General features: G+C 41.1%; 1 long non-coding RNA gene across 1 annotated transcript in view; it reads right to left on the bottom strand.

Annotated features, from left to right (window-relative positions):
- Window positions 1-21,774, bottom strand: part of LOC139675284 (uncharacterized) — a 75,672-nt gene extending 53,898 nt beyond the window's left edge. The window contains exon 1 of the long non-coding RNA XR_011698465.1: window positions 21,687-21,774. This is a non-coding gene — a long non-coding RNA (uncharacterized lncRNA). The remainder of the gene's footprint in view (window positions 1-21,686) is intronic.
- Window positions 21,775-25,567: the final 3,793 nt, after the last annotated feature.

The following is a 25,567-nucleotide window of genomic DNA, read 5'->3' as shown; positions in this document are numbered from 1 at the left end:
ACACCTGTACTGCAACAGATCAACAAGGCAAACCTAAAAAACACTTTTGATACCAACAGATTTATGTTATCTACCTACTTAACTCATGGAGAGTGGAATATGGGCCTCACTGCCTATTGTAGCATGGTTAAATTTCTGCACTTAGTATTAAAAAACCTCCAAAACAACAAAACAACTATAAAAGTGAAGCTGATTTTATTTGTTTTGGAAAATATCTTGATATACAAAGAGACAGATTCTGATGTCTGCTTGCCTGCTGTAGATCAGTGATGAGACAAATGGTCTATAGGAAGGTACGGGATGAATTCTGCTGCCAATTACGGGTTTGTGCATTTGGAGGAATTCTATGGAAGTTAGTGCAATTTAAAACTGCAAATAATACAGGCTCAAAATCAATTCCTTCCCTTACCTTCCAAAATTGAGTTCAGGGTTCAACATACACAGCACTTTTTCCCTCTAAAGAATTCACAGCACTTTACAAAGGTGAATTAATATTACCCACACTTAAAAAGCTGAAAGACTAAGACCGACAAGTGTGTTGGATAGAATCCATGGCAAACTGAGCTAAAGATTGAAGATGGTGTTTCTTCAGATTTGTGTCCTCACTCCTGTACCTGAGTTCTGAAGGAAATCTGGGAAGATTAGGAAAAAATACATACAATATGGGGATGTTATCCCTTCTTTCTTAGCATGATTTTTTAAAATTAATTTTATTCAAAAAGAAGATAAGTGTATGTAGGTACAGAAAAGTGAAAGGTGAACAATTCAGATCTATATGGACCCTGTGAGAACTGAAGCAGCTACCAGCTACCGATAAACAAGGCCACACCTGCTGCTGAGTAGTAGGGAGGAAATCACTCCCCAGGAGTTCACACAGTACTTTCTCACAGGACACTGGAGATGTAACTGAAAACAGTTAGGATGATTTCACCAAAACACTGGACTTGTGAGATATGAATTATAAACAATTAGCGTTCATAGTTTGATGACGTGAGGTTCAGTTTAGCCAATAGAAGGTAGCCTTAAACCTATATAAACTGTGTGCAGTGTGTAATAAATGGCTTTCACCATAAACCTCAAAGGCTTGTCGTGTGAAGTCCATTTCCTCTGCCTATTAATTGTTTATTTTAAGTGTGTGCCTTATTCACACAAGTAATTTTTAGGTTTTGTAGATAATGCACCCCAATAGTTATCCCCAGGTGCTGAGCTTACAGCTTCTAGTTGGGCAATGATGAACTACAGCCCAGTTTACTTAATTACTTAGCAGTATGCAGTTAAATTTAATTTTTCTCTGAGTGAACTTGTACTCCTGGGCCATGTTCTGTCAGCAGAATCAGACAGGAAGCAGGCAACTTGATGGAAGCTTGTTTTCTGTGGACTGATGGAGAGTTCAATGGGGGATGCTATGTCTTTCTATGTGAGACCTAAAATTTCTCCCCAGGATATCATAGAATCATAGAATCATAAAATCGATTGGGTTGGAAAAGACCTCCAAGATCATCGAGTCCAACCCTTGGTACAACTCTACTTCATTTACTAGATCATGGCACTCAGCGCCACATCCAATCTGTGTTTAAAAATCTCTAGGGATGGTGAATCCACCACCTCTCTGGGCAGCCCATTCCAATGCCTGATTACTCTCTCTGTAAAGAATTTTTTTCTGATATCCCACTTAAATTTCCCCTGGCAGAGCTTAAGCCCATGCCCCCTTGTCCTATTGCTGAGTGCCTGGGAGAAGAGACCAAGCCCCACCTGGCTATAACTTCCCTTCAGGTAGTTATAGACAGTGATGAGGTCACCTCTGAGCCTCCTCTTCTCCAGGCTAAACAACCCCAGCTCCCTCAGCCTCTCCCCATAGGACTTGTGCTCCAGTCCCTTCACCAGCCTTGTTGCTCTTCTCTGGACTTGCTCCAGCACCTCAATATCCTTTCTGAACTGAGGGGCCCAGAACTGAACACAGTACTCAAGGTGTGGCCTCACCAATGCAGAGTACAGGGGAAGGATCACTTCCCTGGTCCTGCTGGTCACGCTATTTTTGATACAGGACAGGATCCCATTGGCCTTCTTGGCCACCTGGGCACACTGTTGGCTCATGTTGAGCTTCCTGTCAATTAGTACCCCAAGGTCCCTTTCTGCCTGGCTGCTCTCCAGCCACTCTGTGCCCAGCCTGTAGCGCTGCAGGGGGTTGTTGTGGCCAAAGTGCAGGACCCGGCACTTGGCCTTGTTGAACTTCATCCCACTGGAATCAGCCCATCTCTCAAGTCTATCCAGATCCCTCTGCAGAGCCCTCCTGCCTTCCAGCAGGTCGACACTCCCTCCCAACTTGGTGTCATCAGCAAATTTGCTGATGATGGACTCAATCTCCTCATCTAAATCATCAATAAAGATGTTAAACAGGACTGGACCCAACACTAACCCCTGGGGAACACCACTGGTGACTGGCCGCCAGCTGGATGCAGCTCCGTTCACTCTCTGGGCCCGACCCTCCAGCCAGCTCTTAATCCAGGAGAGGGTACACTTGTCCAGGCCATGGGCTACCAGCTTTTTCAGGAGTATATTATGGGAGACAGTATCAAAGGCCTTGCTGAAGTCCAGATAGACCACATCCACAGCCTTCCCCTCATCCACCAGGTGGGTCACCTGATCGTAGAAAGAGATCAGGTTGGTCAGACAGGACCTGCCCCTCCTAAACCCATGCTGGCTGGGTCTAATCCCTTGTCCACCCTGAAGGTGCTGTGTGATTGCACTCAGGATGATTTGCTCCATAACCCTGCCAGGCACGGAGGTCAGGCTGACAGGCCTGTAGTTGCCAGGGTCAGCCTTGCAGCCCTTTTTGTGGATTGGGGTGACATTCGCCAACCTCCAAACATCTGGGACCTCCCCAGAGAGCCAGGACTTTTGGAAGATGATGGAGAGCGGTTTAGCAAGCTCTTCTGCCAGCTCCTTCATCACCCTGGGATGGATCCCATCTGGTCCCATAGACTTGTTAGGATCCAGCTGGCTCAGTAAGTTGGTCACTATTTCCTCCTGGAATACAGGAGGGGTATTCAGCTCCCTCTCCCTGTCCACCAGCTCCAGAGGCCAATTATCTTGAGGGCCACCTGTCCTACTGGTGAAAACTGAGGCAAAGTAGGTGTTAAGTACCTCAGCCTTCTCCTCATCTTCCTTAACTATATTTCCCTCCAAGTCCAACAGAGAATGGAGGTTTTCCTTGCCCCTCCTTTTGTTATTAATGTATTTATAAAAGGACTTTTTGTTATCCCTAACTGAAATAGCCAAATTTACTTCAAATTCCACTTTTCTTTCCCTAATTTTTTTTCCTGCATGACCTAGCTCTATCTGTAAATTCTTCGTAAGTAGCCAGCCCTTTTTTCCATAGTCTGTAAACTTTCTTTTTATCCCTGATTTCTTGCAGAATCTCCCTATTTAACCAAGCTGGCCGTCTTCCCCTCTGGCTGGCCTTTCGGCACACTGGGACAGCCTGTTGCTGTGCATTCAAAATCTCCCTCTTAAAACATGTCAGTCTCCTCTGCAAACTCATAAAAGGAGAATCTCACAATGATTCCACTCTATAGAGTCCATTTCCTTACATCAGACCAGTTCTTAGGTGAATATTTCTCCAGCCTCTGTGACATTTTAGTTGCTAGACCTGACTGAGACATTCCTCTCCATTTTTTTTCTTAAATTCTTAAGTTATTATCTGTGACTAAGGTGAACACTGGCCCCTTAAAGCCCCAGTCTACACAGTTGTTCTGACTCCATGTATCAAGAGGTCAGCTTTATGAGATGAGTGGTTATTGTAGATTAGTAGCAGAGTTTTGTATATCAGTATCAAGCCACATGCCAGCATGTAGTATCTTTTATTTTCAGCAATTTCACTAGTTATTTTTCCCTATTAGTTAAGCTTTTCCAGTAGGCTGCTAATTTGATTATTCCCACATTATAAAGGACAGATGCACAGATTAGATTATTTTAATTTGTATTAAATGAAATTCTAAAGCAAACTGCATAGTTTCTGGCAATTGGTAGTTATACTGTAAAGCAACAACATAGGGAACTCCATAACAACTCTTACAACTTATATGCAATAGAAAATATCTTTTTTTTTTCAAATCAGGCTTGTATATCCCAGCCTCAGCAAACCCCACCTGCCCTGACTCAGCCACCTATTACCCACATAGATGTTCAAATAGCTTTAGTCTGCCTTAGATAGGGAAATAGCATTTTGCTTCTATTTTTTTTAATACATACTAACAGATGCATTATAAAATATAACCTAAGATCTACTTGCCTTACACCTGGACAAATAAAAACATATTCCTAGTATTTCTGAAATTATACAAAAATTTGTCATTAATAATAATAACAGTAACAAAATAAAAAACCCATTATTGCACTTGACCCATTGGTTATGCCATTCTTGCTTAATGTGTGCTATCAGTGTATGTAAAACAGTAAGAACAAGACACTGAACCCGTCTGAGTACTGCTTTAAGCTGGTGGGTGAGCACTACAGAGTGACTAGAAGGTGATCCAGTAACAGATTTAGGCAGAAGTAAGGCAGCAGAGCAAGCAGGGAAGAAAGAGGGGAGAGGCTTGATAGGTCCAGGAGCAAGAGCAGAGTCAGATAGTGCAAGTTCACAGCTCTGCAAAAAGGGCTGAAAGAGGAAGATTGATGGGATGTTTTTGCTATTTCAGCCTTGCTCAAATCCTTTTGCATTTTCTCCCTGTGATCATTTTTGCATTCAATTTGTCCTGACATGAGGACAGCTGTATGTGCCAACCTTCACAGTAACTTTGTGAGTTCCTCACACCAGAAATCAGGGAAAGGACTAGCATTATACAACAGAGTGTTATTAAAGACAAATACAGCTCCGTTATTAGCTTCTTGCCAATATTAATCCACAAATTGAAATATTCTTGAAAAATTGCTAAGTCATTACAAGAGATAGATCTGACTATCTGGAATCTAAACAGCCTATGGAACAATGACAGAGGGAAAGATTTTATTTTGTTTCCTCAGCTGAAACAGGGAAGCAGAATATGGAAATAATTGGTCAAAGTGGTGAGAAAGAGAAATAATTTCAGAACTAAGACCACTCAACAGATTTATTATTGTCATCTGATATGGGCAGTAATTTGAAGAGTGCCACTTTAAAAAATAAAATGCACTTCAAATAGCCTGGCTCCAAAACCACAGAAGTGAGGGGCAAGATAAAATTTTGGGATACTTTTCATTATCTTGATTTTTGCCTTTAACTTTGATGTAGAAAAAAAAATGAAAATGAAGCCTTTGTTGTTTTACTAAGGAAGTTATCTGATGTTATCTTTAGTAATTCTAAGAAAATCAACATTGATTTCATTTAGCTATTGTTTGCTGCAAGGCTTATGAAATAATATAATTAATTCCTGTACAATAAGTAATTATTACTGATTACTAAGAAATAAGTCAACAAAGATATTTTCCTGTTTACATTCTTATCAGACTGTATCAAGACCATCTGCATTTTCAAGTCCCGTATCCCAAGGGATAAATAATTTGAGTTGTTCATTGAGTATACACATGAAAACATATCATTTGAATTTGATGCACATATACAAAGCAAAGCTAGAGAACTTAAACAAGAAAACAAGCATTAATATACAGAAAGAAAAGCTTAAACATGCAGTCACAGCAAATAGAAATGTAAATATGTCAGTTAAATGATTCTGCAAAACTGTTGTACTGATTGTGCAGTATCGGTGTTTGTATTCAGAAACTACTCTGGGTGTATCATTGCTATTTGCTGCTGATCTTTTTGCAGATGTCCACCCCAAGAGTGTGTGTGTTTGTGCACACCTGCTCTTGTGTGCATTCATGTGAGACAACTGCTTTGCCCAGTTCTTGCCCAAGCTGCAGAATCCATATCTGAATTTGGGAAGGGAATTAATAGTGACATAGACTGGACATCAAAAATTTTGGAGTGTGATTATGCTTAAAGACTCAAAGCTGATGAATGGCAATACACTTTCTTTCTGAGCTCCCCATTGCCATCAGCGAGCAGACCAGTCTCACTTCCAGTGCTTTCAATCTCTGCTCCTTTAGAAACTGCTCTTGGCTGGATCTTTTGCCACAACTGGCAGGATTTTATCCTCAGCAGGCTGGGATTCTCAAACTCCAAGCTCATTTCCTCTCTGCTGCTGTTTTCACACCCCAGCTCTTTGCCTTCACTCTCACATGTGGCTGGAATGATGGTGGTAGTGATGGGATTACTTTCTAGGGCATCTCTGGGACTTTGGATTTTTTCTTCCTTTCCTTTCCAATCTTCCTGGCTTCAGAAATGGATGGCTCAAGAAAAGGAGAACAAATGTGTGGAAAGAGAGGTTTCCTAGCAAAAGCAGTCAGAGCTACTTGGAGACAAGCCTTGCCCCACCTCACACCAGGCAGGAGCTGCACCTTCCCTAAGCACAAAGGAATCTTCCCGCTTCCCCTGAACCTTTGAAAATGACATCCTTATCCTGCAAGTCAGCAGAGTGCAGTCTTTGCTCTACAAAAGCAAGATGATTTTCAAGTACTACACTGTTCCCTTTGCAAGAGTCAGAAGTGTGAGGGGCCATTGAATGTTACTAAACTCTCTTTTAACTTATTTTTGCTCTATGGCTTACAATCTTTTGTTTTATGGCTACATTTTAAATTTTTCAAAGTCTCCTAGCATAATAGGATCTGTGATCTTTGGGCACTACCCAATACGAAATAGCAGTTGATAAACCACTCTGTCTGGACTGGAGACTGTCTATATATATGCCTGTGTATATGACAGCTCTCCTCCTCCAGCCTGCACCCATGGGAATGCAGTCATGGCTCTCTAGGAACCAGCAGAAATAACTAGTTTGTATCTGCTGATCTTTGATTTGATGACACTGTTTGACTGTTTAATGAAATCACAGTGTCTGTGAAGCTTAGCTACAAAATGGCTGTGTCTTTTCACCTTCATAGTGCCATAATACAAGAATTTTTCTTGAGTTGTGCCTTATGTGGGCTACATTATGTTAAAAACACAGCTAATTCAAAATGGAATGAAATACCCTTTTTAGCTGGTGGATCAATATGGCTCAGTTGAGTAAAAATCCTTGGAGGGCTGGTGGGAGATTATGTGTCCTGAAGAAGTAACAGGCTTCCTTGTGGCAGTGAGAGCTAGTGTGCTGATCACTGCAAAGGCTTGATTAATGGAGTGATTAAAGCAGCAGAGGGTTAGTGCTCTGGCAGCTGGGGCATAGGAAATGGGCATGGAAACTACTGGGAGAGGGGAAATACACAGCTCCAGAATCACAGGGCTGACTTGCCCTAGCAAACACTTTGATGTTGGAGGTGGGGAAGGATGAAACACATCAGGCAAAAAGAAAAAAAAAAAAGCCTTACACCTCCCTCCCCCTTTCCAGCCTTATGCTTGCAAGGGAAAACCCCTGACTTTGGCTCACTTAGCAGAAGGCAATAAAGCTTCCTATTATGAGGATTTCTCTGATGTATCGTAACTGGTCTCAGGCTCCAGAAATCTGATCCCTTGGAAAAAAACTTACAGTAGATGTTAACAGAGTCTCTAGCCCAGCAATGCTATGAACAATGCCCTGCTTGGGCCCAGGAAAACTTAAAATTCAGACACATCCTTTATTCTTCATCTTTCCAACTCTCTGTTGAAGCCCTGTTTCTTTTTCCTAGGCTACTCCACTTTCAAAAAGAGGTGAGCCAAACTCAAGACTGCTTGTGCTCAAGGAATTCATTCCACAAAGCTACAGGCTGAGAGCCAACTTCTTTTTTTGGGTCCTTTGCAATGGCAACAAATCTATATGTAGTTCTTTGAGTTAGTCCTGTTCAAGATAAGGATCATCTGCAGAGCTGGAACCTGCATCTGGAATCAAAATTCCCAAGCCTCAAAGGGTTTAGATCAGATGTCTGGGAATGGAGCCCTCCTTGTTCGCTTTAGACATCTGATCTAAAAAACTTCAAACTTGCAGCTCCTTTCATATTAACCTCAGCTGTGAGAAGCCTGGGGATTCACGTTCTTGGCTTACTAGCATGACTTTTCCGTGCCTCACATCACCACAGTTGATTAGAAATACTTTTTTTATTAACTTTCAGCTCCTGTCTCATGCATGAAGGTTAATAGCCGAGAATATACTTAGAGAAAGTACCTTGTATTTAATAAATGAAGACCAGGATGGAGCATGAAAAAGGGAGGAAAATTCGCCATCAGTCCACTAGAGGGTAGCTCCCCTCAGAGCACAGCTGAAAGCCTTCAGCCCACAGCGGGCTGGGCTCCCCCGAGCGTCACTTGACGTGACAAAGCAGCACTTGCAGACTTTCTGTCCTCCTGTTACGCTCAGTGAAACCCCATTTCTAATTAAGTAACGACAACAAACGCATCAAAATTCTATAATGACTTTCCTAGAGAAAGATAGGAAAATTATCACCCAATAACAGTATGCATCTGAAATAGTTAGACCTTTAAACAATAGATAAATGGCCACTAAACAATGGCATTTAAATATATAACCTGGATTAACAAGTTTAAGTCCCGTAATTTTATATCCCTGGTATATTATTTATAGTCTTTGTGGGTTACAAACATTGATATGAAGCGGATAGCTCATGTGCATTATGTGGGAAGCATCTACATTATATATAATGGATAAAGAAATCTACACAGCCTTCAGCATGCCAGCTGTTTCGGTTTATGACACTGAGTTATTCATGAAACCCAGGAAGACATTTCGTAGTAAAATATGCTACCTGCTTGCTTTTAAACTGCTGGGCTGTCTGTCCAGCTTGCTAAATAATTAACGGAGCAATGTGAAATTAACTATCATGTTTCAATCCACCTTTTCCCTTCATCAATTCTTTCTTGTAAGAGGAGCCAGGAACCAGAGAAAAATATGACTCGCAGGGGCTGTTCAGGTGTTGCTGCCGTATGTACAGAAGGTAAAGAGAATGATAATATGCCTTTCCTGCCTGTAATAGTGTTCACTGTAGCAAACCTTCCTGCATGTTACAGTAGAGTAAATGGGGTGTTTAATTTGGGATTCAGTGTAGTCTGGAGTCAAGGTGCAGCAGTTTTATTACAGAATACAATTTTATTGGAGACTGAAGATTTAATTCCACCATATATACATCTATACATGGAAGTTCTGCTTTGCAGATATAAGCTAATACACACACACACACACACACAGAGTTCTTATATGTTAAACATACTCTCTGATTTTTGATTTGAAGGAACCAAGGGATTATGCCATATTTCTGCATTTTCTAGTGCACTGTGAAACCTCATTAGAATGCAAGCTCTTCAGCCATCAAGGAAAGAAAACACACACATGCATTCAGAAGGAGCAAGGGCTATTTTTCATTTCCTCTTTAGATTTTTGACAGTACTTGCAAAGTCTCCAGTTCATGACCCTCAGAAAGAAGCTTTTGGGTTTGGAAAATATTTTCTTTGTTTAGCTTTTACCCCAGCAAACATGTCACACTCCACCTCCTTCCCCCAGAAAGGTGCTTGGAACATGTAATCATTTCTCCTCTATTTAGTTTAAATCTTAAGACAGAAGTCTTTCAATGGAACGATTTTCTGGCAAGATCACCACATGATGTGTATATTTGGAAATCAAATTATTTAGAATTATGACCATGTCATCAAAATAAGTCATTTTGAAATGCACTGCTAGCTCTCCAAACAGATTGTATGGGGAAAATTGGATAACACTTGGCTTGAGCACTTAGAAGTCAGTAAAATCAAAACACTAGGGACCGTTTCATTTCATTTTCTTCAAAATACAAGCCCCCTCCACCCGTGCGGGGGGTGCAGGCGGCGGGACTCGTGGGGAGCCCCAGTCCCGGCCCGCGCAGCCGCCAGGTGGTGCCCGCAGTTTAAGGACATCTGCCCGCTCCTTTTTTCCCAAAGATTCAAAGAGATAAATAACACCCGAGCAGGGATCCTGGAGCAGACAGGATATTTAACACCTGCAGATCAAAAAACGTAAAGCTTTTACCTACCCCGATACAATAAACCTGACTTTAAGAGCCTTGTTATTCCTAGATTTAATAGCTTAGTCATTTCTTTTTTCTATTTACAACCCTTGCAAGCCAAAGAGAGAAAAATAATATTGTTGTGTAGACTATAAATACCCTTGCTGTATCTATTTTATCTGGTGGAAACTAAAAGTAGAATCTCAACTGGGAGCGTATTTGTGTCTCATCCCTGGTTACCTGCACGCTGTGAAGCTGCTTTCTCTAGCGCGCTACAGTAGCTGTGTCCCTGGGTGAAAGGAAATTGTCTCTTCATGGGCAAAAGAGGATGCTCATCCTGCTGTGGGTAATCACAGGCAATTTCCATTTCGTTAGCAGTTTCCTAACCCTCTTTTGAGGTGCTTGGTGATACCGAGTTAGTGGTAGCCCAAGGTCGCTGCCTGCTTTGGATGCTATTTTGCCAGCAACATATTTACGCTGAAGTGTGGAATAAACTGTATCCAACTATTTTAAAAAAATTAGATTGAACATATCTCTTGTGGAAAACTGATACTGACAGTTAAGTATAAATTCCTTTATTCACATGTGCACATAGTTTTAGAATGAGCTTATGCCTAGATCTTGCCAATGACCTCAACCTTGATCTGGAGGGACCATTTATTGACAAGCAAAACATTCATTCTCCATACAAACTGGTCCTGAGACTACTGCCTGTGTGACATTTGGTCCTCTATTATTAAACACACAAGACACAAAATTACTGTGATTTTGTCCTCTTACCATTTGGGTTGTATGTCATGCACATGGCACTGTGACTACTCCTGAGAAAGTTTAAATTAGAAATTAGCATTTAGTGGTTTTGAAGGTCTCACAGAGGAATTACGAGCAGTCCTGAGGCGACCGAGTGTTGTGAAAGCAGGGGGAAGCAGGCACAAAGGCAGGCACTGGCGAGAGAAGACGGCCTTTTTTTAGCTAGGGGAAGGGCATTTTCCGTGACTGCACAACGAGTGTGCATGGTGAGTGTAATTCAGGTCCCTGTTCATCAAAATCATAGGAACCACCATTTTGCAGTCCACACGCAACAGTGATAAAATGGTGGTACAGAACGGCGAGCACACCCAGCAGCACCGGAGTTCCTCTGCTCACTCAACAGCCCTGCTCTTTTTCTAATTATTATGAAATGGCAATAGATTTTAGATTAGGCATGAGACAGGAAATGAGGGGAAAATCCTGTGTGCATCTGGAAAGCACATAGGGTAAAAATTAACCTTGAAGCTTAAAGAAAACAATGTATGTATACATGTGAAAGCAGTCTCCATATGAATTTTCTAATAACAGTAACTTGTATCTTCATCTTAAAACACATAACTTTATGAAGATTTAACACGGTGTGTGCTGTTGTGTTGCTGCAGAAGCCAATGAAATATTTTTAAAATAAAACCATATAGCAGAAATAATTACATTCAACTCTGAGCAGGAATTATCCTGGCACTGCAAATGATGAACCTTGCTTTATAAGAAGGGAACTTTTTAATACAATGATTTGGCAATTTGGAGGGATGGTTATTTTCATTTTAACAGGCCTCTGCTTAGTGTATGTCTCCCTAGGGATGTAATGAAGGTTAACAACTTACACGTGGGAAGAAGGGATTTTAGTGATTAGGGAAATTGCAGGCTCCAGTTTATGTAAGCATGTGTGTGACAGAGAAAGAGACATTCCTGTCCATTTTAGACACTGCTGCACACAATGCATGTAGTGTGAAAATTTTCTAGGGAAAACCTATATGTAATATAGATAGTAGTTCTCCAGGCGCTGATCTGAATGGCAAATAATGGCCCTTGGACTCTTCACTGGTGTCAGATCAGGTGTCAAAGTGATAGTCCAATTCCAACAGTGCATCAGCATAGTCTGTCTCAACAGAAGACTTGCCTTGACAAAACAATGTAAATCATATTTGGGCTCAAGCAGTCACAACTGGCAACTCAGAGAGGCAGAATTTAACCTCTTCTCTTTACTCCAGTAACATTGTTTTACTGAACTTCCTATGTATTCCATGCAAAGTGAATTCAGATCTTATAAAAAATTCCAGCTGAATTTTTCACTGCAATGTTTTACTTTATAAGATTTGTTATTAAATTACTCTATAATTGATTTGGTATTAAACAGCAAATCAGAGCTCTGCTTTCAACCAAAACCAGCTGTCCACTTACATTTCTGTGCATTCTTGACCCAGTGTGACAATTACCAGGGGAAAAACATCCCTTTACAATATTGAATGCAGTCCTATGCCTGGACATTCAGCAATATTCATTGGCCTGTATAATTTAAACAAGAGCAGTTTGTTGGCCTAATAAATCAAAGATTTGGGCTGAGAAATAAAGGTGCTGTCAATAATCCTTTAGCCAGATAATAGAAAGGGGATTATGTGATTATTTTGTCAAAAAATTAGGTTTCATGCTTTTAATTGGCGTCATATCCTGTCATGAGTCTGTAGGGTTTAAATCACAGTCCACCATGTTAGAGTGAGAAGGAAGCCTAATAGTTAATCCTTTCATCCCAGAGCCTGTAGGGTTTTTATGTGAAGTCCTAATTTCTGTTAAAATACTTCCAAAGAAAGACAACAGGAAACAGTAAACATGGCAACACCACAAGTATATTTCTGACTATTTCTGTCAGTGTTCAAAGAATAAGTTGTATGGGCTGGAAAGGAAACTGCTGCATCATTAAAACCCAAGCAGGCTCAAACAGCCATCCTTTTGTAAAATGGACCCCCTCCCCACCATCTCTCATAAATCTTGTTTCAAACTCGACTAAAGTCATGGACTGACTTTGCCTCTTGCAGTAATGGCTTGAAACTGTTGTGCATCACAGCTCTGCGTTCAAAGAGAACCAGGAGTATTTAAAAACAACTTCTGGTGCAGGATGCAATTATAACTGACAGCCAGATGTCTGCCCTGTCTGGTACAGCAAGCCTGGAAGAGATTGCAATTGGTCTTGAGACCTTTGGATCTAAACAGTGTGTCCGAGTGAGTGATACACAGATAAACAACAATACCACAAATCACTGACACCAGCCGAGGGGTTGCTGGTACTGATAAAGATTTTAGATGTCGGGAAGCGGCTGACCCTTCCACCCTCCCCTCTCTTATTTTTAACTGCACCAAAACCAAAGTGTGTTAGTGGAAAAAGACTCAGCCCACAAAGTGTGTTTATATATCCATTGCCAGAAGTTCATCTTGTGAGGAAAGTCTCCTAAGCAATCGTTTAGTTTGCAGAGGTTAACTGGACTGTAGTGAAAGATATTTGCTCTCTCGATTAAACTATACATCTGGAAAGTTTTAAGCAAGATCTATAATATAGGGTGAACCCCCCTATATTTTAGTTGGTGTATTACCAACTAAAAACATTTTTAAATGGGCTAACACTAAAAATGGACCTTCTCTCTCCGCAATCTGAATTTATTATTAAGTACAAGAGACACTGCTTTGATGTCAATGTATGTTTTTTATAGTACTAGCAGGAATTTTTAGAGATCTCTCTCTTCACAAAGCATCCTATTTTGGGTATGTTTTGTGAGGTATGTACACAGACCTACTGACTTAGTAAGCACAGGTTTACATGGGATTGCATAGAGAATTGTACAAAGCTTTCAAGAAAGCAGCACTTATCTTCATATCCTTTACTAAGATTCACTATGAGACCAACCAACTAAAAGGCTTTAGGAGTGTCATTGATTTTTCTGTGAGCAGTGGATCAGGCCCTGCCTGGTTCAGGTGATATTTTTTAAAATAATGTGCTGTTAAACTGATATACAATCACTATAACATAATGTTAGCCTACAGGGAAATGGCTGAAAAGTGTTTGGATGGTAACAACTTGAAGCAGCAAACACATGTGAATAATGCAAACAAAACATAAGCTAATTATTCAAACACTTTAAAAGTACTGTATTTGATATGCCTTTATGATCACCTTTTATCCTGTGATATTGTTACTGTCTTTAAAATATCTGATATCTGATCAAAAGTTTATCTGGTTTGAATTATCTTCTGTTTTGCAGCAGGATTTTACAGAATTTATGGGAAAAAGAAAAGAACAGAAGCTGTCAAGGAGACATCTCTTTCTTATATCCCAGTGAGAAAATTCACTGCATCACTTTATCACAGGTCTTCAGTGTGTCACATAGACAGGTCTGTGCAATATTATTAGAATGAAAGATAAGAGACTCCATAATACTAAGATGTCATCAGTGATGGGAAAACTCCAATTTGGAAAGAGGACCTGATTCCAAATATCAAGCTTGACGGATTTAGTATCTTGAAACATTTTTCAGGTTGGTTCAATGTCATTGTGATAAAAGGGATGTCACTTAAATCACAGAAACCTGATGAGCAAAGTTGTGCTGCTGGATGATTTGACAAAACTTTTACTCACAGAAGACTCATTTCAACTAGTCTAAAAACTGACCAGACCCCTGGACATTTCTTGAGCCAGACTTACTTTATGGTGAAGGAAGACCAAAACCCTTCTTTGTACCTTTCATTGCCTCACTGGCTCTGTATCCCTCCTGTTTGACTCCCATTCCCACAACAGACACTGTTTGTTTGGACATCACCACATTCACACAGCAGAAGTAACACTGCCCTGTGGAGGAGCTGAAGCAGCGAGACTGGGCAGTGGGGCATCAGCTGAGGCACTGCTGCAGAACTGCCCTGCACAAGCTGCAGTGCAGACATCCCTAACACACCTTCAAGCCAAGAGAAAAGGCCCCAAGCTTATGCTATGTACCAAGAAACTGCTGAAGTGTTAAAGCTTTGCAAACCACATCTTTGTTTAAGTGTGAGTGAAGATAAGACCCTGGAATTCCCCATGGAAAATAAAGAGTTGCCAAGAGTATGCATGTAAGAGGAAAGGCTGTCAGGTTTGAATCTTCTGTGAAAAGCCAGATCACACAGAGGAAGGGACCTGGGACCTAGTGGTGGTGATATTTTGGCCAGCATTTAAGTCTGGGGAATAATTCATGAGAATAGAATATATGATAATATATAATTCAAGAATGCCTCTGGAGTCTTCTTTAAATCAAGCTAACACATGAACAAGTGCTGAGTTTTAAGCATTCCAGCTTCTTCAAGTTTGTCATCTTAATAAGATTTGAATGGTCACATAGCCCAAATCCATCTGTGTTGAATTTTATTTTGTTTGTATTACTTTACTGTGTAAAATTATGTATGGGACTCTTTTTGGAGACGGTTTTTATTTACAAGAGAAACCTTTAAAGACCTACTGCCAAGTGTAACATGTTCACTGTTACAGCACTTCTAAATGGTGTTTTAAGATCCTGGTAATTCTCATTGATATGGGAGACATAAATATCTCCTCACCCTTGCCTCAGAGTGCAACATGAAAACAATGCACACAGATCAAGAGGCAGAAGAAAGAATGCAAGTTGTATTGGCCCTCTCTCTCCCCTGCAACATTCCAGAAGTCTGGCTGCGACTATGCAAGTAGAGAGGGAGAAAGCAACATGGTCTGAGAGACCAGAGTGGGCTGCAAATAGTCTCCATAATACTGTCTTAAAGGCAGAATTTGAGTCAAAAAGATGATGCTTGAAACTGTGCCTGTCCCCAGTCATCCAGAGGAAAACAGAGCTTCCTTTCCATTCCAGAGCAAAAGGGAAAACCATTGGCCTAGACTTCCCCATGCATGGGCTGCTGTGCAGGCACTGCTCCTGAATGCCCTAACTCCCTGACACTTGCATCATGCTAGGCCACATGTGACACTCCAGATGAATCTCTCTGCCATAGCTGCTCCTGGCACACACTTTCCCATGAGAGTCAGGTGTTAAGTATCCTTCCTGTAGAGGCTCATTCTCTGCTGCACCTTGTTTTACACAGGAGGAGCAGGGCCCTTTGCTGTTGGAGATTTCATGCTGCCTTACCTGCTGTGCTTAAGGGCTAATTGAGTTACCTGAGGGGCATGAATTAATCTTCCTCATTTCCACTCAAATCTGTAAAACCTTGGAGATACTTAAACTCAGCAGGATATTTTAGGCAGGTAAAAATGTAGAAGTCATGCAGATTCAGTGAGAACAGAGAGCAGCTAGAAGGACTTCCCTAGGGACCTAAATACCTTCAAGCCAGGTGCCTCAGTTTCTCCTCCAGAAATTAGTTATGAAGATAATACTATACTCAGCAATTTGCAAGGTGCTGTCCTATGAGAGTAACCAGAGCAGTACATGGGAAGTCAGAGACTTCCTAGTGGCTCTGGGAGCACCCTTGCCATGTTTGTTACTTGTACCCAGGCTTCACATGCAGAAGGCACAGGGCAGATACACAGGTGTTAAAATCATAACAGCCCCTAATCCTTAAAAGGTCAGCAGGATGAGTAGAGAAGTTTGGTAGGACTTTCCAGTATAAGGTGGAAAGTTCTCCACTTGGGTTTGCTCTTTGTAATTCTTCCAGCTAAGAATTGCACCTTGGATTCCTTGTAATTATTCTGAGTTGGGTGTTTCAATGTGGTCATGTTAGATAGTTTCTCTATTACTATGATTGCCACTAGTAAAGTTTTCTTCATTCATTACCCAGAAAAGAGACTGTAAAAGAAATTTTAACATTTTCTTGAGAACTAATAATGCAATGTATAGGTATAGATAGATATAGATAATATATAGATTAGATATAGATGATATAAATATAGATACATACAGATACATGTTGTGAAAATAAAGGAGAGGAAAAATGGGACTAGGCCAAAATAATAGAAAACATGAAATGATTGCATAACTATCACTCAGCTTAAGAACATAAATGACATTGTGTTATAAATGATAACTATGTTCCTAAGCCAGAAAGCAAATCCCAAACTCTGGTTTGAAAACTGTAAATGCTATTCCTTTCTGGTCTCAGTCATAAATTCCATAGCCTGGATCTACTGCTTATTTCCCAGGAAGGGTTTTGGGGCTTTCAAAGTTACTACACTCATCAGAGGAAATTAGGGGAGCCAGTTTGTATTTCAGATGAGAGTTTAGAAAGTAAATCCAAGGATGTGGGGAGTATTGAGTTAGATAGGAGTTTCATTGATTGAATAATCTATAGCTGCAGAAAGTACAGCTATTTTTCTACTGAGTTTCACTTATTTGACTTTCTTCTGAGGAAATATTTTATGGGGTACATCTATCAGTTTGGACACAAAGGCGCAATGCTCATTGGCATATGTCCATTACACTATAATAAAACTACAATGTAGGTAGCGTTTAAACAGTCTTACTTTTATATACTTTAAGTTCATATCATTATCTTCATGTACTTTCTTTCATACATCTGCAGCATACTAGTCTTTGTAGCAGATAACTACATGGTGGGGGATAGAGTTTTGATAGGGATGAGGTTTTTTCAATCTGAGGACCTAGTCAGGAGCTCCAGCCTTGTTCACAAGCCATAGAGTCCCCAAAATTCAGGACTTTTATTAAAAATTCTTGAGACAGGTTAATTAAATTTTGCTGTTATTTTCTCTCTTCCCTTGAGCTCCCTAGAGTGGCCTCACTGGAAGACCTATCTTGAAAGCCCCCATCACCTAGGTATTGGGCACTCATCTGGGACTTGGCAGATGTGGGCTCCAGTCCATGGTCTAATTTACAGAGAAGAGATTGTCTTAAGGTCTCCTGAATACCAGGAGAGTATGTTAATATCTAGCCTATAGGAACCAGGTCTTCCTTCTCAAGTTAAGAGCAACTAAACACCCTGGAAATGTTATCATTGCTTTGAGGGATCCATTATTTTGTTACATTTTTCCCTGATTTGGAAAATGGCAACTTTCAACAAACAAAGGGTTTGCCAACCAAAAAATAAAAATAACAGACAGTCCTGGAAAAGTACCTATTGCTTGTTTTGCCAGAAGTTTTGTAAAAAGAAAAATTAAAGACCTGATTGAAGTCCCTTTAATAGATTTCAGAAGGGAGTTGATTCAACTTTCTGGCTTCATCATCAACCTCAAATTTGTTTGCAGAAAATTGAATAGGATTTAGCTGCATAAATCCCACTCTTATCCATTGCAGTTCTAGGGCTAAAACACAAATGGCTTTTGCAGAACATGTTCTCTTCTTTAGTTAGACTTCTGGGTTGATTTTCATGCAGTTGGCTTGTTGCAAGTAAATAAATTTCTAAACTACTATTGTTGGTACATCAGTCCAGTTTTGTGCTTTTGATAGCACAAAGTCATTACAAAGTTGCTATGTAACTGGCTATTAATAACTAATTAATCATGACTGCACTTTTAGTCTAATTGTGAACAATAGGACAAGTTCCACTGAGTGGAATAGGTGTAGGGTTTAGGCCATTAAAATGATTAATATGTATCTTCTTGTGTTCACCAGAGCATCAGTAGATTTGGCAGTGCACTCTGTGCCAAAAGTATGCTGCATTTCACTAGTGCACCTGCTTGGTGGGCTGTTAAAGACAATGACTGGGCCATAAACAGGGGTTATGTGTAAATACAGTAACAGAGTATCCACAGATTCGTCCTTGGACCCACATTCCTCACATACCATCTTCTTGCCATCATTGATGGGGAGTGGGATCTCAATCCACATAACTGCTCTGACAGTGCCTGTTGGGGTGTGAGGGACCTCTCCTGGGAGTGGCATTGGTGCATGCTGGAAACATGGCCATCCCTAGTCATGCTGCTCACTTAAATGATTCCGGAAGGGTTGTCCTCTTTCAGCCAGGACTATCTTGCCAGCCTTGTACACCTCCTGTAGGCACCAGCCCAGGTCTAGTTACTGAATCCTGCCACTCTGTTTCTGTTTCCATGATGGCGAGAACCGCTTCCTTAGGCATTTCTGATGTTCCAGGAAAAAATTTAAGCCCCCAGGAAAGGGTTAAACTAGTTAGATGCTTCATTGATTAAATTATGTGTGGCACTTTTACATATTTATACTCAAAGCATTTCTAAGTTTGCTCTTTCTCTCAAAAGAACAATAGCAACCACTCCTCTTCCAAAGTTAACAGTTTCCAGTCCATCACTTCTTTTACAACATCATTTCATCCTGCAGGTTTCCAGTTTGATTGCTGTTAAAGGCTTAAGAAGTATAAATTGACCTTGACCTGTAGACATGTGATTTACAGTAGATGATATTGTTCTGGAAAAACCATACCTCTGTCCTGAAGCTAAACTGCATTAAATGATTTATATTACTTCTCCTGGGCCAGATTCTGTCATATTTACTAACACTGTATGTTGCTTCAACTCCTTCAGAAGCCCCATTGATTTTGGAGGCACTCTTCTAGAAGAGTGAGGGAGATTCACAATAGGAATAAACATATAAACATGTGGTCCACTAATAAATTGTCATGATTTTGAAGATAAATTCTTCTAACCTTGTCTTCAGGTCTGTTTCTAAAGTCCTTGAAATTATTCAAGCATGTTTTAAAAATGCAGAGATAGTCCTGTTTTCTTTAAAAGAAATCCCTATTGGCAGTATCATGAGATACATTGGAATATGCTACCTATGTTTGTGCTGGAGGAAAAAAGGACTCCTTCTGTTTTAGAAATATGAGATATGTTCTTGTTTCAGACTTTAATGGGGCAGGGTTAAAATCACAGGGAATTAAACAATTAATTGTAAAATTTTAAAATAATATCTTTCTAGTATCCTTGTGGATCCTGAATGTTTGGAACAATGTGTGTTAAAGAGACAAAATTGGCACTGAAGGGTTCCTGCTGTTATTGCTACCTTTTATCTTTTTTGGCATGGTCTTTAGGAAACAGCACAGAAAGAAAAATATGAAATTGAACACAGAAAATTTAATTATAAAACAAAGTCACCCACCTTGCTTTCAGGGTCAGGAAGTATAATCGCCTCCTTTTGACGCAAGAATGAGTTTAACAACATATGTTAAATGAACAATTATTTAAAATAAAAGGAAATTGCCTTAAAAACAGCTGCAGTATCTCAGGGTATAGCACCACAGAAGTGAAAAAAACCAGCGGATTGTGGGAGAAAGGCACATGCACAAATGAAAGCGCTCCCACAACATTATCCTTGCTAAGACAAAAGCAAAAACCAATAATTTCACGGAACAGTCTAAAATTTCTCCCTTGCATTTGTTCTCACCAGCTTGTTCTGCTTCTGATTTTTTTTTAATGTTTGTTTATTTTGGTCTTTCTTTTTTTGATTTATTTATTTGCTGGCTGCAAGACTAAACCATAATGCCCAGAGCCACTGTTTGCTGCACAATGGCATGATGACATTGGGTGTTTTCCAGTAAATTGTGTTTTCGCTGAGTGTCGCAAGCAGTGAAAACACCAGAGCAAGCACGTCAATGCTAGATGCACACCTAAGAATAAAAAGAAGAAAGCTTTTTGTACCAGAATAAAACCATTTTTCTTGAAAGCTCCAGGAGCCACCTGACCGAGCCCAGAGCCTCCAAGACAACATAGCACCAGCCTGCAATGGGAAAGAAATTAAGCAGAGCTGCCTCCGCCTCACACACGCCTTTTAGCCTGTCGACGCGTTGCCTGTCCGTATCCCTCACAGCGCATCTGTAGAGCCATTAAATTGGATAATCCCTCTGGCCTTTGATACATTTCTGGACATGATTATTTCATTACTTGCAGTATATCAGTAGGATCATAATAAAAAGGACTTCTGACAACCTGCCAAGAGTTTTGTGGCCTTGTAAACACAAAAGTGCTCTAATAAAATTTTATTAAGTGTTAAAAAGTCATAAAAAGTGAAATAACATAAACTACAAAATTTACTGTCCTCAGCAAATGCTGAAAATATCGTCCATAGTAAAATTAAATTAGCATGTAATAGTGCGGCAGCGTGGAGTGGGCTTGAAAGAGGATCTGAGGGGAAAAAAAAGGGGGGGAGGGGGGTGGAAAGAAAGATAAAGATTGCACTTGAATGGAATATGGGTCACGGGGGGGTTCGTTTACGGCGACCCCCGCGTGTTCCCGCGGGCGCGGGGCCGGGGGCGCGGCCGGGCCGGGCCGCCAGGCGGCGCTGTGGGAGCGGGAATGCGCCGGGGCCGCGCCGAGACCCCCGCGCCGCCGGGAGCGCCCCCGCTCGTAACGAGCCACGGACGGGGCTTGGCGTCTTCTTGCAAATCAAAACAAAACAAACGCAAAAAAAAAAGGGGGGGGGGGGGGGGAAGAGAGGAAAAAATGGTTCGAGGAAAACAATGCGGGTAGAGCTCGAATGGAAGGCGCCGGCGGGGCATGTAGCGGCGGGACGGGCTCCCAGCGGCTTCTGCCGGGCAGGGGCAGGGGCAGGAGCAGGGCCAGGCGGTGCCGTGCCGGGGGCGAGCGAGGCGGCAGAGAGTGCTCTCTCCCCGCGCCTCCGGGGGCGCCGCAGGAGCCAAGTAAGTTTCACCTTTCCGTCGCCGTCGGTGCTGCGCAGATAGCAGGCACCGCCGGGACGGGGAGGGGGCGAGCGGCGGCGGGTCAGAGAAACACGGCTGGACGGGACGGGTAGAGCTGGGCTCCCCCCGCGCCGCTGTCCGTGCCCCTGGGAAGGGGCTTCGCTTCTGTCCGGGCTGGGCTGGCGCCGGCAGTGCGCGAGTGCTGCGGTGCGGGTGCTGGGCTGCGGGCACGGGGATGGGGGAACGGGCGAGGTGGCGATGCCAGGTTCTCGGGGCATCGCGTTCCCCTAGGGAGGTCCATCCCTTAGGGCTCCACCGGGTTTTACCTGCGGCTGGCCGGGAAGGAAGCGACCACGCTGCCGTCACATGGAGCCTCTTGGCAGAGCCACCGGAAACTTAATGCGGGCGGGGTGGGGAGGGAGAGAGGGGGGAGCGAGGGTGACCAAATAGTAATAAAAGGCGGAAATTGTGGGTAGAAAATATTTTAAGTTTCGTTTTATTCAGGTGAAGAGGATAGCTGGTTGTCATGTGGCAAGGCTGATGTTCAAGGCCAACCACAGTACGAAAAATAGTGACTCGCTGCCTAAGCCTGGCTCGTCTTTGAGCCTGGGCTGGTGCCTGCTGAGGTGCAGCCGGAGCACCTCCGGCGGGGAGCGGGCAGTGAGGGATCCTTAGGGATTAACTGACTGAAAACCAAGAGGGATATGAGCAGAACAACGAGCTCTATTCTCACTAAGGGGAAAAAAACACCCATGAAGTTAGTTTTAGTAGAAATTCTAACAATTCTGTAAGTAAACTGCACTTCAGTCTCTTCGGATCTATACACTGTGTATTAAGGCAGGGTTACAAAGAAAAACAGTCACAATATTGTGAGTCGTCTGGATGAATGGGAAAGTTGTAGGTATAGTGTACAGCAGTGCTTGCTTTAGATCAGCTGTCTTGAATTAAGACTGGTTTCTAAAAATAGGTATTTCTGTTTGTACATTATTGGCTAGTCCTGTGTGCATGTGCAGACCATACAGTCTTAAAACGTATATTTATCTCACTGATTCAAAACTTGTAATCTTTTAATTACCCTTCTGTTCATCACCTCTGATGAAGACAATGAGCATACTACTATGTAACTCATATATATATATATATACTGAAAAAATACAGAAATAAAATATATTTGAAAAAAATAGCAAAAACCTTTGCTTTTCTTCCATCTCAGATTTTTATATAAATCTTCAATAATTTTACAGTAATGACTGCAGTTACTAATGCTCATAGAAAGAAGTTGTCCTCTTTAAGCAGAAGAAAATGACCACATTACATTGTTGACTGCAGTTTTAAAAAATCTGAGCTCTACGCCTGCCATGGAAAAACATAAGTTTTCAATGAAAGCTGAATAATTATTTTCTTTTCTCTCTAATGAAATTTTCAGTCTTCTGTCACCAAATATAATATAAATACTGCAAAAAATGGAAACAGAAAGTGTAGCAGCACTGTGATCAAAGCTTTGAACTTATATGAATTAAAAATCAGCAAAGCATTACAGAATTCCACATACACGTGGCTAAGGTGTGTGCATGCCTACATAACTTTGAAGAGTTTTAAAGTGAAATGAAGGGTTTTGGAGTTAGTTACTGAAAGACTCCTTGGGATCAGTTCTAATATTTGTTGTATTTTGCAAACATTCCTAGGAATTTCCTCTTTAGGCTATGGTGTGCAGAGCCACATCACCTTTCTTTTTAAATTTGGTGTTAAAAACATAAGTCTGTCATCTGTTTGATCAGCTTTTTTCTGTTTTGTGCTGCTTGCAGCCTAGCAAGTACATGTACAATATCACTGTGGGAATAATCCCATTTGTTCCCTGGCGTTTACAGACCTGAATCAGAGTACGTGCTTATGTATGGGGGACCCAAGTTTCAGTGGTTAGAGAAACTTTCTGTTCCTAAATTTAGCTTTCGGATTTGTGGTGAGTGGTTTTGAGCATGCAGCATTACTGTGACAACAGAATTTTTGTATCAGCCTAATGGAATGTAAAATTTCAAAAAAAATATACAACAGGCAACTATAGGTAATGTTTAAATGGGGACAATAAAGGCTTGATGGGCACATGTCTGATCCTGCATTGAACAAGGTTGGAACTCCTGTTGTTTACATACAGCTTCATCCCTGCTGTTTTCAGTATCTGACACTGCCTTGCAAATCCAGCTGCAACAATCAAATGCTGGAGTCCTGCCTAGGGAAGTTTGCAGTCTGCCTGTCAGAAGGGCCTCAAAGGGTGAGGAAGGAAAGCCCAGTTATGGCAGACCACAATGCTTGCTGCAGGCAGGATTGTCTGGGCTCAGGGGCCAGGGCTGCAAATGTGTCAATTTTTTTGGCAGGGTTTCTTTAAGTGCTTGCAGAATTTAAAGGCATGCACCATCCAACAGGGGCCTACCTTGCAATACATTAACCAGATCTTTCTAGGTTGATTAATAGCTTCAGCCTTTTGGTGTTGGATTTTTTTTTCTGTAGTACAGCTGGACCCTATGCTACAGAAAGAGATAATGGATGAAATCTTGGCTCTCCTGAAGTCTGTCACAAAACTAGCTGACTTCATTGGAGCCACGTTTTCATCAACTGCCTTGTAATACTTTGTATCAGCCATATGGAGGAGATTTAAAATTGGCTTTAGAAGAAATAGAAATTAGCTTCTCTAGGAATTATTTGCACGGGTAATCTGTTTTTTTTCACCAGGTAATATAAATGGCAACACTAAGTATGAACTGTGAAAAGGACAGATAGCTGTGTAACATTTTGATTTCCATTAACTACAAAGTAACTCAACTAAAATATTAACTTAAAATGAGCAAGGTTGGATTACTGTATGTAAGACCACCAGGTCTGATCTGGATGATGCAAGGGCATGGGAAGACATTCAAAAGCACAACTGGCTATTTACAGTTCACAACACATTTTAGAAGATGTGAAACTGTATGTCAATGATGCTTTAACATGAGAGGCAGTAAGTTAAAGAGAAGAGAGAGTATTAATTCACAGCTCTTGCTTTTGTACTTTTAATGTTACTGAATTGTGCATTCCCTTGATATTTTAAACAGATGGATCATAATAGACATCTTAAAATCTGATTTAAACCATAACATCAGGAAGTACAATTTCGTTAAAAAGGGAGGGATGGAAAAAGAAACTGCTGGATTCCCAGCCGCTCCCACAGTCGCCTTTTCACAGACAGTTTTTTCTGATCCATTAGCTTTCCAGACAAGGATGGCACCTATCCAGTGTCAATATTGCATTTTCAACATTTGGATGGCATTTTGAGCAATATTTCTCAACCCTTGAGAGCGTACACTTTATAAATACAATATTATCTGCAATTCAGAGCTAGATTGTGGTAGGATGTGACTTTATAATGCAAAAGATATTTAAAGAACATTGTGTATTGACTCACTGTAGAATAAAACTTCTTTTCAGTAATTTTAATTTAAAGTGAAAATGACTGAAGCACAGCATCAAACACACTGGGGGATTTTTGTGTTTGTTTTGTTGTTTTGTTTTTTTTTTCCCCGGAATAGGGAGGATCCAGGCATGATTTTGGAGGAATAACTCCCTGTGTAGACAAGATCTATTGCTACTGTTCAGCAGCATAATCTGCACTGTGCATATCTTGAAGTAGAAAACCACATCAGTGTCTTTAGGACCTAATATCCTCACTGGACTAAGCTCTCCACTGTGTATATTCCAGTAACATCCCACTAACGGTGCCAGATGCTGACAGAACTCCGCCTTGGAAATAATTACGGAAGTGAGTTAATCTCCATTCATTGCAAGCAGTGGATCTTTTTAGAGCAAGAACTTGTTCTGAAATTCCCATTCTGTTTTAAATCCTTCTCTTCCGCATCAAAGGTAAAATGGGCAATATTTGGACAAAGCCCCAACACAATTTCTTTGTGCTCATTGTTCTAAGCAAAACCAACATAGCTGGTTTGGATAGTGTTGCACAGGGGAGGAGAAGCCACACCCAGGCACGGGAGTTCTAGCACAAGCTTAAACTGGTGTGGATTTACATTGCTTAACCATATGCTCTGAAATTTGTGTTTAAAATGAGAAAACCTGACCTCTCTTCAACTACAGAAGTATTGCTTAGGACTATTTTAATATATACCAGATACAGTCCATTAAACTGGAACAAATACAATCCTTAAAATACTAGCTTCAC

Source organism: Pithys albifrons, chromosome 8, assembly GCF_047495875.1.
Source record: "Pithys albifrons albifrons isolate INPA30051 chromosome 8, PitAlb_v1, whole genome shotgun sequence".
Lineage (NCBI taxonomy): Eukaryota > Metazoa > Chordata > Aves > Passeriformes > Thamnophilidae > Pithys > Pithys albifrons.
The sequence above is the reverse complement of the archived record's forward strand: the minus strand, read 5'-3'. Positions and strand labels throughout refer to the sequence as shown.